Below are 13,508 nucleotides of genomic sequence, written 5' to 3'. Positions count from 1 at the left end.
GGTTCCGTGAGGTCGTTTTACAGGAAATATCAGGAGCAGACACTCAGGAAAAATTTTTACAACCTGTATGAGTCGGAATGCGAAGCACCTGGCTTATATACGGGAAAATTTGCTATTCTGAAAAGTGAGTTACAAAGATTTGATTCAGAACGCTACAGGGGTGCCCGTGTTCGATATCGTACCAAGCGTGATTTGCAATGTGAGCACCCGACACGGCAGGCTTTGCTTGATGAGCGCCATCACGCGACTGCAAAGTTTATTTCGGGGATAATGTCCAATGGCAAACTAGTGACCAGTACAAATGAGGTGATGTCCGTATCTGGGGATTATTGCACAGATTTGTTTAGTGCTTCTCCAGATGCGCATAATTCGGAAATTTTGGCGCATTTCAGCCCCTTGGTGAGCCATTTATCAGAAGACGATTGTTCTGTTATTAGCGGCTCTTTCACAAAGGAAGAGATAGAGCATGCAATTGATCGGTTACCTGTCTCAAAAACGCCTGGTCCTGACGGAATTTGGTTGGTCGGTTTATGGGGTTTAACGTCCCAAAGCGACTAAGGCTATGAGAGACGCCGTAGTGAAGGGCTCCGGAAATTTCGACCACCTGGGGTTCTTTAACGTGCACTGACATCGCACAGTACACGGGCCTCTAGAATTTCTCCTCCAAAGAAATTCCAGCCGCCGCGGCCGGGATCGAACCCGCGTCTTTTGGGTCAGCAGCCGATCCCCATAACCACTGAGCCACCGCGGCGGTCAGGCGAAGTTTACGAGGCTTTTAAATCTATTCTCGCTAGTCCTGCTGCGGGTCCTTACGGTAAGGGTTCGATATAGGAGCCTTTCCTCAGTATTTTACAAAAAGCCACACAGTGCTAATTCCGAAAACTACTGATTAAGGAAAACTGCTTACCGTAGAATGTTATAGGCCCATTACATTGGCAAATGTGGATTACAAAATTTTTGCTAAAGTCTTATCAAATCGCCTGCAATTCGCAATGTCGGTGCTCATTGGATCTCACCAGACGTCGTCGTGAATCGGGGTGACGCGTCTCCGACTTTTGGAGGGGAACGCTTTCGCCTGCAAGTTCGAAGAAAAGAACAAAGAAATCAAACAAAACAAAACGAAGCCGTGTTTATATTTTAAAGAAAAGGAGCCAGTAAAAGAAGCGAAAACACCAAGGAAAACACACACTAGGCACGCGTAAAACACAACAGATAAAAAGGAGAGAGTTCACCGGATACAAAGCGTCCCAGGTGGAGCGGGAATGCCTTGCAGGCAGCACAGACGCGGGTTGGCGAGTTGCGATGCGTCGCTGGCGTTGCATCCAGGGAGGCGGTGGTAGAGAGCCAGGAGGTGAGGAACGGAGATGAATACGGGAGACGCTGACGAACTCCTGTCAGCTGTCCCCAAGAACTGGGCAGCTGCAGCAGGAAAACTGTAGCCAGGTCCTGTCGACGGCGTTCCGCAAACACCGTAGGCTTGTGCCGCCTATCCAAGGAAGCCTTGGCAGCAAGGATCCTCAATCCATCTGCTGCCTCTTCCGACCTTGAAAGAGACGCAGTAGGCATGAGTCGTTGTTTCAGGGAAGTCCACGGCAGCACGGACCCGAAGTCTGACGGTTGCCACCTCCACGCTTGAATGAGGCTTAATGGTCTTGCGTCGATGATCCAAGGGAAGTGACTGGCAGCTCGAACCCAACGTACGACAGCTGCCACTTCCACGCTTGAACGAGGCTTAATGGTCTTGCGTCGATGATCCAAGGGAAGTCACTGGCAGCTCGAACCCAACGTCGAACAGCTGCCACTTCCACGCTTGAACGACCAGACTTGTGCTGCGGTGTCTTCCTCAACACCTGCCTCGCGCACACCACTCGCACACGCGCAACGCGGAGCTGGCACGCACGGCGCTCTGATGTCCGACGTACCACTGCCGACACGCCGCGTTCCAAAAATCCCTCGACAGTGTGGTGTGCACATCACAGACGTGTGGTTTGGGAGGCAGCTCTATTCAAAGAAATGTTCACACTGCACTTACAATTCTTGAATATTCCTCCAGCTCTCATGAGCAGCTTGTCCTGCTTCAGATTGACCTTGCGAAAGCATTTGACCGTGTTCGCCATTCATTTCTGTTTTCACTTCTAGAGCAAGCAAATGTGGGGTTTACTGTACTTAAGGAGGTACAACTTAGCTACAGCAACTGTTCAAAATGATTAATTATTAATGGCGAGCTCTCGAACCCTGTGCCAATCCGCTCTTCCGTGAAGCAAGGCTCTCCGATGTCTCCTCTGCTTTTTGCTCTTTACCTGGAACCGCATTGTTTGCGTGTTTTGCGTAACAGTAACATCCATGGGTTCCCTGTTTTAAGCAATGAAGTCAAATTGCTGGCATATGCTGACAATCTTGCATTTTTCTGCATTTACGAGCCCAGCATTGATGATGGGTTGTCTACGATAGATCGCTTTGGCATCGTTTCTGGTGCTGAAATGAATCGCTGCAAAAGTTCTGGCCTATGGTTTGGTTCATGGGGCACAACTCCGCCCCTGTACGCTGGAATAGAATGGTCTTGTGTGCCTCCTAAATATCTTGGCGCTCCACTTTATGTCTTCAAATCAAGTGCGCGTTAATGGAGAGAGCGGGTTCCGGCCATTGAGCGCTATGCTCACACTTTTGTCCCTCATCGGCTTTCAATTCTTGGTCGAGCCCAGGTTTGCTACAACGATTCTGGCAACAACAATTTATTACGTACTCCAGGCCCTTCACTGCACCAGACATTACATACAGCGTTTCCATCGCATATTTGCGACGCTTTGCTCTTCCAAATTTGAGCCCATGTGGCGTGATAACCTTTTCAGGCCTGTTTGTGCAGGAGGACTGGGCCTAGAGCACCTGTATGCGAGACCGTTGGTTGCCCATTTCTTCTTTTTCGTGATTGTTCCCATCAGATTATTCGAGCATTCTTTCAGGTTAACTTCTTGACTCTACTTCAGAACTTAGTAGTTTCATCCAATTTTACTGACCGCCCCCTCTTTACTAGGCTTTATCCAGGAAGTTTATGCCTCCGTGCGGTTTTTGACAGTTCGGTTTTCAAATGAGTTCTTATATTCTGTTGCGCACAAAAGTCTGCACAGGGATTTGATGACGACGCTCTTCCCACCCCCCCCCCCCCCGTAATGTTCTGTCTACTCTGGGCTCACGGGTCAGGATTTTTTAAAGCGAGTGCGTAAAATTCCAATTTCTCCTTGCACCAATACATTTTTCTATACAGTACACACCGAAACTCTACCTCTCAACACGTGGCTCGATAGGAAAAACAGTTTTGTGTCTTCTGTAAACTGTCGCTTGTACAATGTGCCTGAAACAATTGAACATTGTTTTATAGACTGCAAAGACGCCATTTTGTTTTGGGATGTGTTGCAGAGGACGTTACAGAAAGATTTTTTTCCTAAATTCCTACAGTGTGTGCTACCTTGTTGTTCCCAACCTAGCTCGAAACCCTACGATATGATTCTTCTGATTGGACTTCATAGCCTTTAAAAAACGCGCATGCAAGACCGCAACGTTGAACCTGTTGTTTCGCCCAGAATTCAGTTTAGCCGAACGTTGCTGCAGGTAACGGACATTTACGAAGGATTGGACTTTTTACCGGATTGGTTTCCTCTCCTGATGCGTTGTATATACTTGCTGGCCTTTGTTTCTATTATGTTTACTATCAGATTTGTGCCACGTAGCGCCTACATAGGTGCTCTGTAAATAGTTTTTTGTTATACACACACACGTACACGCACCCCCCTACACACACACACACACACACACACACACACACACACACACACACACACACACACACACACACATATATATATATATATATATATATATATATATATATATATATATATATATATATATATATATATATATATATATATATATATATATATATATATCCTTTCTGTACATAATCTTGCAGAATAGATACCATGAAAGAAAAAAAACAGCTCGTTGATCGAAGGATATGATTCTCGCTTAGGGTGCGAGAGGTCCCGGGTTCAATTCCTGGGCGAGCCTATTTTTGTTTGCATTTTCTTAATTTCAATGCAATCAAAAGCGTCCCTTCACGACTTGTTTCTGCCGTCTCTCCTTCTAAAGCTCGTCAGCAGTGCGTATCGCTTCAGTGACAAGCCGGCTCGTTGGTCTAGGGGTATGATTCTCGCTTTGGGTGCGAGAGGTCCCGGGTTCAAATCCCGGACGAGCCCGTATATTTTTTTTTCATAAATTTACAAGGAATCAAGCACCTCTCTTCTCTACTGCTTTTTTTTCTTCCAAACCTTGTCAGCACTGCTTACTTCCTCTGCACCAAACTGGCTCACTGGTCTACGGTCCAAGATACTGAGAGTGTGTCATGTTATTTGGTAATGCTACTCTGTATGCATAGAATTTGGAAAACCAAAATGGCGGTCAGAAACGCGGATGTGGATGCTAGATCAGCCAGGGCATACTTTGTGTGAAATATTTTCTTTGTTCGGGATGTGTACAAGGCTCTAAGTGAGCCCCCATACTGGCTGCCAGCCTTTGACCGACTGGCTTCTATTAAGCCATTTTAAATAAGGTGCCCTTTAAAAGAGCAGAGCATTTTTAAAGAATTACCATGTGCCCTTCCCTCAGTTGAATTCTGTGTATTGCATTTTTGTGCACTTTTTACGCGTTTGTTTGTGTGTGAGGGGGGTGGGGGGTTGAAACCAATACATAATAAAGAAAAAAGGCTCCTTGGTCTAGTGTTCGATTCTCGCTTAGAGTGCGAGTGGTCCTGGTTCGAATCCCGGACAAGCCCGTGTTTGCTTATTTTTTTAATTTTAAAGGAATTTTCTCCTTCTCAATCTTGTCAGTAGTGCTCATGGCCACTGCAAGCAACTGGCTCGTTGGTCTAGGGGTATGATTCTCGCTTAGGGTGCGAGAGGTCCCGGGTTCAAATCCCGGACGAGCCCGTGCTTTTTTTTTTAATGGAATCAAATGCCTCTCTTCTCTACTTGTTTTTGCCTTTTCTCCTTCTAAACCTTGTCACCAGTGCTATCGCCTCTGCATCAAACCGGATCGCGTATCGGCTGTACAGAGCTATTCACAAACATATGTGCCACATAGTCTCTGAACATTCGGCAAGGCTACCGCCTGTAACTTATTCCTGGCAACAATACTTTATTATGTTATGCAATTTATTCACTGCGCCAGGACTTCTATTCATTGCTTTCATAGCGTTTTTGCAACTTTTGTTCGGGGTTCTTCCATGGAACCCATGCGACGTGATTACTTTTTCCGACCTGTCAGCGCGGGTGGGATAGAAAATTTAGTCCATCTTTATGTGCGGCAGATTGCAGCTCGCTTTATGTTTTTTCTTGACACTTCCCACCCAATACTTCGAGCGCTAATGCAGACAAATTTGGTCAGTGCTTTGGCCACACTGACAGTGTCATCTAACTGAGCTGACTGCACTTTTTTATGGGGGTTTATGCATGAGGTATATTTTGCTGCGCGTTTTCTGGCAGTCGGTTTTTCAGCAGAGTTCTTTTTTATTTTCAGAGTCGCGAAAACGCTTGTACAAACATTTTATTTCGATTTTTTTCCCTCCTCCTATTTACCGCTCGATGTGCTTTGGATTCTCAGGACATGATGTCCTTAGCGGGTGCGAGAAATGTTACTTTCAACTTGCACGAAACTTTTTTCTACAAGTTAAGTACGAAAACGTTGCCCGTGAAGACTTTCCTCCAGAAAAAGGACATTTTCGTATCACCGGTGAACCACTGCCTCTGTGATATTCCTGAATCACTATTCACGGTTTACAGAAGTTCAACGTCTCAAAGCGACAAAGGCTATGAGGGACGCCGTAGTGAAGGGCTCCAGGAATTTCGACCACCTGGGGTTCTTTAACGTGCACTGACAACGCACAGTACACGGGCCTCTAGAATTTCACCTCCATCGAAATTCGACCGCCACGGCCGGTATCGAACCCGCGCCGAGCACTATAACCACTAAAGCCATCGCGGTGGCTTAACTGATTGTAAGGACGCAATCCTGTTCCGGGATGTCTTGCAACGGACCTTAAGAAAGCGAATTTGTTCGACTTCCCATACAATTCGATATCTGACCGCAGTGCCAAGGTTGATGAACCTCTTGATAGGTTTTTTTTTCTTCTAATTGGACTATGCAGCTTACGGGAAACTATAATGATGGACCGGCACTGATGGCAGAATCAGTTGTTTCGACGAAGTCTTCTGCCATTTGACTGTTCATCTGAGGAGAGTGTATGAACAGACGGACTTTTAACCGGAGCGGCATTCTCTCTTGGTGAAGTGCTCCGCCCTACCTCCCGCCTAGTGCTCTGTTACTCCGTCTTTTTAAGATGTATTTCGTCGCGTTGCCTAAAACCTTGGCAAGAAAACCTTGGCATGTAAACCTAACATATTTTCAGTGTAATAAATAGCATTTTTAAAAAGAAAAAAGATAGGGTTCGCTGGTCTAGGGTTATGATTTTCGCTTCGGTTGCGAGAGGTCCAGGGTTAAAATCCCGGACGAGCCCGCCTGTATATATTTTTTTTAATTTCGCAAGAATCGACGACATCAGAAGGAAAAAGGGAGTGGAACAAAAAATGTTTTTTCAACAGTTCGATATGTTTGTCCACGACCACAGCGGTAATGTGTGGTGAGGGTTCTTCATTTACGGAGAGTAAAAGGTGAAATAGGATGCCCCAGAGAGAGGTCGCTCTGCTCAAGGTACGCAACTCAGGCCTCCCAAGCGGGTACGCTGAGGAAGACTGAGCGACGTGTCGGTTTGTGGGCTGACAAACAGTTCCAGTATGTGTGGGCAAGCATCGGGTTCATTTTGTATTTTTTCGCAAGGTGAAGCCATTCAGTAATGAGTGCGCTGGGTGTCATCTGAGGACCAGTTCTGTGCACGTCAGCACAGAAAATGGACGCGCAATCCGAAGAGAACAAGGGAAGGAGAGCGCTCGGTGCAGCGACATTCCGTAGAACTCAAGACAAGGGCGTCAGGACGAGCGACTAAAGCTGAAAAAAAAAAAAAAAACGTAAATCCGGAGGAGTAGGTGGTGGTTCGGGGCTTTAGGTTAACCCAAGAGGGAAGCCAGGATGTGCGGGAATGCCAAGGTGTCTCCAGCCACTGTCTGTCGTGCTCACGTTAAAGAACGGCAGCATATGCCCAGGAATGCGACAGCGCACCGTTCCAAGCGTGTGAGTGCGTGTGGGCGTAAGGAAGGGAATAATCCGCTACTCGTACCACTACTGTTTTGCTTCAGCTGCTGACAGCTGCCATGTAAGGAAGCGTCCTGGCAGTGGAGAAAAGCTGAGGAATTGGACAGACGAAGAGATAGAATGCGTAAGGCAACATGTAGATAATCCTGGAATGCAGAAGTACACCTATATCACGTGACGGTGCCTATTCTCGAGACTACCCTCACCTGCATGGCCCATTGTCTCACTCTGATGGCACACATTAATCGCGCCGAGGTGAAAGGGATGAAAAAAGTTAAATTTTGAGAGATATAGTAAAGTGCAGATAAAGAGCACGAACTGTCGACATCATGGGCGGCTGGATCCAATTCACTTCTCATGATATGAAACTGACTGACCTTCACCCAGAAACTCATATATCCAGTAATCGCAGGAAAAGTGACAGCCTTTCCAATCTCATTTAATCTACTATATGCTCGTGTCGTTGATGTAAAGGGAGAAGCTGCAGCAGTAGTGGGGAAAGAGAGAATCGACTATATCAGAATACTGCCGTGAGAGTAACCAATCATTTTAAGCTGCTGGTAGCTCCTCGCAACTTTGAGAAAGCAAATAGATGCACATAGGGGGAACACCATGTCAGAGGACGGAAGATAAAATACCGAGAGTATGGACGTGATTTCTAGGATGACTATCTACATTTTCGTTCGTTCTAGCTTCTCCGTGACATATTGTCTCCATAAACAAAATTAAACATGCACACGACCACAGAAAATTTAGCGGCCCTCGCACTGGTCGAATGCGGTACAATAGCGCACAAAGTTAAGGCGAGAATACTTAGTCAACAAAAAAAAAAAAACACGCTCTCCAGAACTGTGCAGTGCTTCTCAACAAACCTGCTTCCCAATTTCATCCAAAACGCGCAGTTTTTGCAAATGCCCGCCTTGACCTTTCACAAGTGTTGTTGCTGGCGGTTGTGCAAACAGAACACGTATGCCTTGCCCTTGACAACTGCCGGCTGACCTTACAGAGCGAATCCGGAAAGAAAAGTTAGGTCGGGTTGTTTTTCAAAAAAGAACTAATCGCAGAATAAGCTACAGTCGCCCCCCCCCCCCCCAAAAAAAAAAATAAATAAATAAAAAAGAAAGGAAATGAACCGCGCTGTGCTTCGGTCGTCGTCGGTACCAACCATTTTGGCTGAATGCCTGCGAAGTAGCGTAAGCGAAACGTCATCTTGTTCGTGGCAGTGAAACTTATCTGTCCTTCGCAGAGGCCGTGTCCTCGCTTAGGGGGCGCATAAGCCGATTCGTCTAACACAAATCACAAAAATGTTGAGTCAAAGTAACTGATGCGGAAGCGGCCAACGGAACTGCGGAAAAAAATACAAATGTTAGCCAGACGGAAACACACACGCGCACGCGCATATAAATGTTTCGATCAAGGTCTCAACGTTTCCGTCTGAAAGGGGCTAAAAGCGCGGCCTTTGCCTTTCTTATACCAAGGACTCTGCATTCCCTTGGTCAGCAGTTTGCACACGTTTAAAACGCCCGTCGGAATTGGCGTTGTGTCTTCGGTCGAAGCATTCTTTAGGAGAGGCGTATGCTTGTTGGTTTTGGAAAAAAAAAAGCCGGTATTTTAACCTTTCTGAAGCGTTATGCAGCAAAGTTCATGATATACTGCCATGTTTTTCTTTTTTCTTTTGCAAGCACGGTAGTCTGCTTATGCGCGTAGTATTGCAATGCCTTCGGGCAGCGAGGTTAGAATAATGTAGAGGGGGAAAATGCGTGGTAGGAGGAAAGAGACTTTATCCATTAAAGTCTCTTTCCTCCTCCTCCCCCTTTCCTGCATAGCGTCTTTCTGCAGCAACGTCGCGAACGCTTTTTTCCTGTACAGAGCCCGTGTTTTTCAGATAGTCGGTGGAGCTGTTTCCGGAAGCCAGTCTTTGCATGCTGTGTACACTTAGTCAAACCAATTACCCGCAGATACAACGTACAGTAGAGGAGGTGGGTGGGTGGGTGGATATTCAAACTTCGTGAATACAGTTCGTCCTCTACCCATATTTCGCCCCGTTCTACGCCCCTCCAACATGTACGCTCTTTTATATCGGGTCCGCACTCAACCGTCCACTCGGCCGTCATACGCCGCGCTCTATAGTCCACGACAAAAGACAGCCGCCGAAGCAGGCCGAACCGACAGCAGCGCCCCCATGTTCTCTTTACTTCATTCCACTCTTTCAATAGGCCGCGCGGGTCAGGCTGCGCAGTGGCCAACTGCCTTTTAATCGCCTACGACACAAGCGCGCGCTAGTGAATGAGCGACTGCGTGTTCAAAACGGAAACCCCGAACCGCGAGCAGGGAATGGAAACTGGGGAGGGCGCGCAAAAACAGCGACTGCAAACGACGAAGTCCAGGCAGGGGCGGCGCTGGGGTCGCTTTTTGCGTGCCACTGCACATCTTCGAATATAATGAGCGGGCCGCTTTGATGGTCCCCTAGGCACCGCAGCTCGCCATGAAAGAAGGTCGCATGAAAGGACGTCGAACGTGTTCAACAAGCGCTCTGAGAAGGCTCTATCTTGGCTCTATTCCCTCTCTTTGTCTCTACCAGAAGGAATGATTTTCATCCGCGGGGCCCCACGTGTCGCGCATGCGATAGCAATTTAGGGCACAATGAACGCCTCACTGCGTAGCGAGCATAATCCAGCGCTTTTTAGCCAAATATTTTGAACGGACGAATCGTTATAAAATGTGGGATTACGTACTAATTTCTTGTCTACTCTTTACCTTTCTTATACATGCGCATTTATCTCATGGCAATATGGAGTTGGTTGGCCCGATGAAAAAGCAGCACCTTCTCTCGTTCCACCAGCGTCTTCTCGCTTTCTCTCTCGTTCCTTGCTTTGTCTTTAACACAAAAGAACTCGTCTCAAAAACACTTAGCTTGATTAGAAATGAGCGAGAGCCATTCCGGTCGAAAACGCCACTGTACACGGTGGAGTTCATGCGGTAAAAATTTTAGGGACGGCTTAATTCCTCAAACTTTCCACTCACAGCGATTCAAAACACAACATCTCCCCCACTCCCCCACTCTCAGTGTTTGTTCTCAGACAGCAGAGGAAAGGAGCTGAGAAGTTACAGATGCACGTCCAGAGGTACATAAAAAAAAAAAAAAACACCCGGTCTACGCTCAATTTAGGCACCAACGTGGTCTTGTAGGCACTTCACCACCTCTCATGGGTAGCGGGGGTTTCGGTGATGCGTTGTTGTCACTGCTATTTTTCTACTTTCTTTTAGCACAAAAGTATGTTCATTGTCAAAACGGAAGCGGTTTAAAGGGTTTGTGTGAAAGTCTACTGATAGCGCGCTACAAAAATGGGCGGCTATATTTCTATATGTTCGCAGCATTGGATCGCACTTGCTGGATAGGGCGCTTACGAGTCAGATCGCTGTAAAGAGACATTCGTTAGGGTGGTAATGAAAGTAAATAACAAAATTAATGCCCTGCCCGAGCCACATAAATGGTAGAATGGGCTACTGCGAAGAGAAAGAGAGAATTTGATGGGCATCTTTCATTTCTTTTTGGATGAAAACACTACTAGTACTACTATTTAACCGAACCCATACGCTCAACAGGTAAACGGGGTTCGGGCATGTTAGGCACTTTTTATAGCCATTTTCGAGTACCAAAAGCTTGTTCTGCTGAGCGCGAACCTGCTGTAAACACGAGACGAAGGCATTGAGCCTACCGTCGGTAGAAAAAGTGGTGTGTACCGCACGAACTTGTAAATGGAGCACCAATTTTCCGGTGTTTAGAATAAGCAGAAGTGCGAAGACGGATAGAAGCAAAAAAACTGACATACCTGTAGGAAAAACGACCCCCCCCCCCCCCCCCCCCCCCCCCTCTTTCAGGAAGTCTGGACACAGACAGCCTGAGGCGGTACGGTGACGTGACGGTACGATGAAGTTTATTCGAGACAAGAGTGGTATACGCAACTTTTTCCCCCAAGAGTAGATGCCGCTCACTCACCCATCACTCTGGCGAAATACCCGCGTTACTGCCCAACAATAAAAATGGCGGAAAAGAAAAAAAAATCCTGTCGTGGATGGGTCTTCAGCGTCCTCACTTAGTGGACAAGGGAGTCAAAGCTTTCACGGCTTCCGCAAGACAACGCTGCTCAGACACGAAGGCCGGAAGATAAAAGGCTGGGCCTCTCTTTTTTTCTCTTGTTATTCTCCATCTTTAGCTTTTTTCCTACGGAGCCAGTATGGAAAAAGATTCCCGAGGGACAGCGGCCCGCGACGTACACGAGCGAAAACAAGACAGGCTCTCTCGTGGACACGGAAGAGGCGCATGACGTGAATAAAGCGACAAGGAAACGCCACCAGGGGCCGCCCTGTTCGAGAAATCTTCCTCTCGCTCCTGCACCGAACGCTGCTTGGTTGGCTCTTGCGTGGTGCTCGATTTCCGGCACCTTTCGTTAGGGTCAACACGCGACAGGGCCCCTCTCCTTGCTTCCTTCGTCTGAATTTATCGAGTTGCTTCTTGTCTGCTTTGGGTGCTTACTTGCGTAAAGAGAGAGATCGCGCGAAGAGAACCATCCGGGCTCGAGCGCAGTGGGTCCCGGTAAAGGCACGGTGACAAATGGAACAGCGCATGCGCTCCCCTTTTTGTCTTCCATGTTACGAGGCAGGCCTGTGTCTTCCCCTCTCGTTTGCGGACCCTGTGCGATACCGGTGTTTGGTCATCTGTTGTGCCCGTGTCAGGGCTGCTGTCGCTACCCTCGCGCTGCCCAGGTTTTCCTGGTGTCCTGTCTTCCCTTTATTCTCATTTGCACTAGCCTTGGCGGCGAAGCCTGGTTTTATATTTATGTCGTTATTTTTACCTTTGCGGCCTAGGTAACACACGCGTTCGCAGTAGAGTGTGTCGGCGGCTTGCACATGTAATGCAGGCTGACAGCAACCAGGGAAGTGCAGAACGGAAGTTCCTTTGTGACGCGCCGAGTAGAGGAATTACGCCGCTGCAAAGTCACCTTCGGCAATGTTTTGACTACGGGCTCAGTTGGCTCTTCGTTCACTGGAGTTGAACTGAAGTTCTCATTTGACAATAATTATCCATTCGCGGTAGTGCGGATGATGAGCGTTAGCAGGTGTTTCCGTGGTGCTCTTGAGATTAATTATTTTGCATTTATGCTTTTGTGTTTTACGACTTAGGTAGTCCATCTGGCGCGGCTATGACGGATGCACCCCTACCGCAAGCGGATGGTGGACTATGTGGTCCTGCCGTCATTCACGGACGGCTTCAATTCGGCGAGCCCACACTTAAGGTTCTTGCCGCCTTTCGCAGACGGCTTGGTCCTCGCGCGCCCGCACCTCGGAGTTCGCGCACGCCTTACGTATCGCCTCTATCCATTGCTTCTACCGTGAAAGCTTATGTTCACCGGCTGCTCGCTTATGTGCCCCGTCCTACATTCAGCGCTTCCCGACAACCTGAAATTGCTTCCAAGCCGATGGCAGCGCCGTGCCACATAGCCTAGTGACAGAAGGAAGCAAATTCTAGGCCGCCCCATAGCTAAAGCCCACAGCGATGTTGCACCGCCACCAGCAGTGGAGAGGGAAAAATTGGCTGGCTGTTTGTCATTGCTAAACACGAAGTATTGTGCGAAAGCACGTTTCTTTTTCTTTTCTTTTTTTTTTTGCAGACGGACACCCCCGCCACGTATCCTAAAGCACGATTGAGGTGTCCATTGACCCAGGGTGCCAGTTACACTTGCTACTCAGAAGCTTCACACAGACACCGTTGAAACCCGTGGAATGCGGCTAGAAGCGCTTCAGCACTAAAACTTTATTGAGCGAGCGAGTTTGGACGCTTCAAGGGCCCGGAGGCACCGCACAGCCCTCACATTACGCGCATGTGCGCAGGCCACACAGGGCTATGACACTGGCGCCCCGGTTCACACAGCGAAGTTGTGTGTCCGGGTACTACGATGCAAGGAGGGCTACCTATTCCTCCCATGATCCGATGGCGGGCTGTCCCTGTGGGGGAGGATCGGCAGGGCAGCCGAAGGGGATATGGTTTAAGGCGTTGTAGCGTTCTCTCAATGGGTGGGTAAATACCTGGCCTGTGTCAGGAAGGTTTATGGTTTATGAGGATTTAATGCCCCAAAGCGACTGAGGCTATGAGGGACGCCGTAGCTGAAGGCACCAAAAATTTCGCCCACCTGGGGTTTATTAACGTGCACTGACATCGCGCAGCACACGGGCGTCTAGCACTTCAC

The 13,508-nt window shown here is 47.9% G+C and overlaps 2 non-coding genes across 2 annotated transcripts; both read left to right on the top strand.

The window, feature by feature from the left end:
- Window positions 1–4,181: 4,181 nt before the first annotated feature.
- TRNAP-UGG (transfer RNA proline (anticodon UGG)) lies at window positions 4,182–4,253 on the top strand. The gene has a single exon. It is a non-coding gene; the product is annotated as a tRNA-Pro (tRNA).
- Window positions 4,254–4,910: 657 nt separating this feature from the next.
- TRNAP-AGG (transfer RNA proline (anticodon AGG)) lies at window positions 4,911–4,982 on the top strand. Its single transcript has one exon. It is a non-coding gene; the product is annotated as a tRNA-Pro (tRNA).
- The last annotated feature ends 8,526 nt before the right edge of the window (window positions 4,983–13,508 follow it).

The sequence above is a fragment of the Amblyomma mixtum genome, chromosome 5, assembly GCF_055824585.1.
Source record: "Amblyomma mixtum isolate Tamu chromosome 5, ASM5582458v1, whole genome shotgun sequence".
NCBI lineage: Eukaryota > Metazoa > Arthropoda > Arachnida > Ixodida > Ixodidae > Amblyomma > Amblyomma mixtum.
Note: the sequence above shows the minus strand (reverse complement) of the source record. Positions and strands in the feature narration are given on the sequence as shown.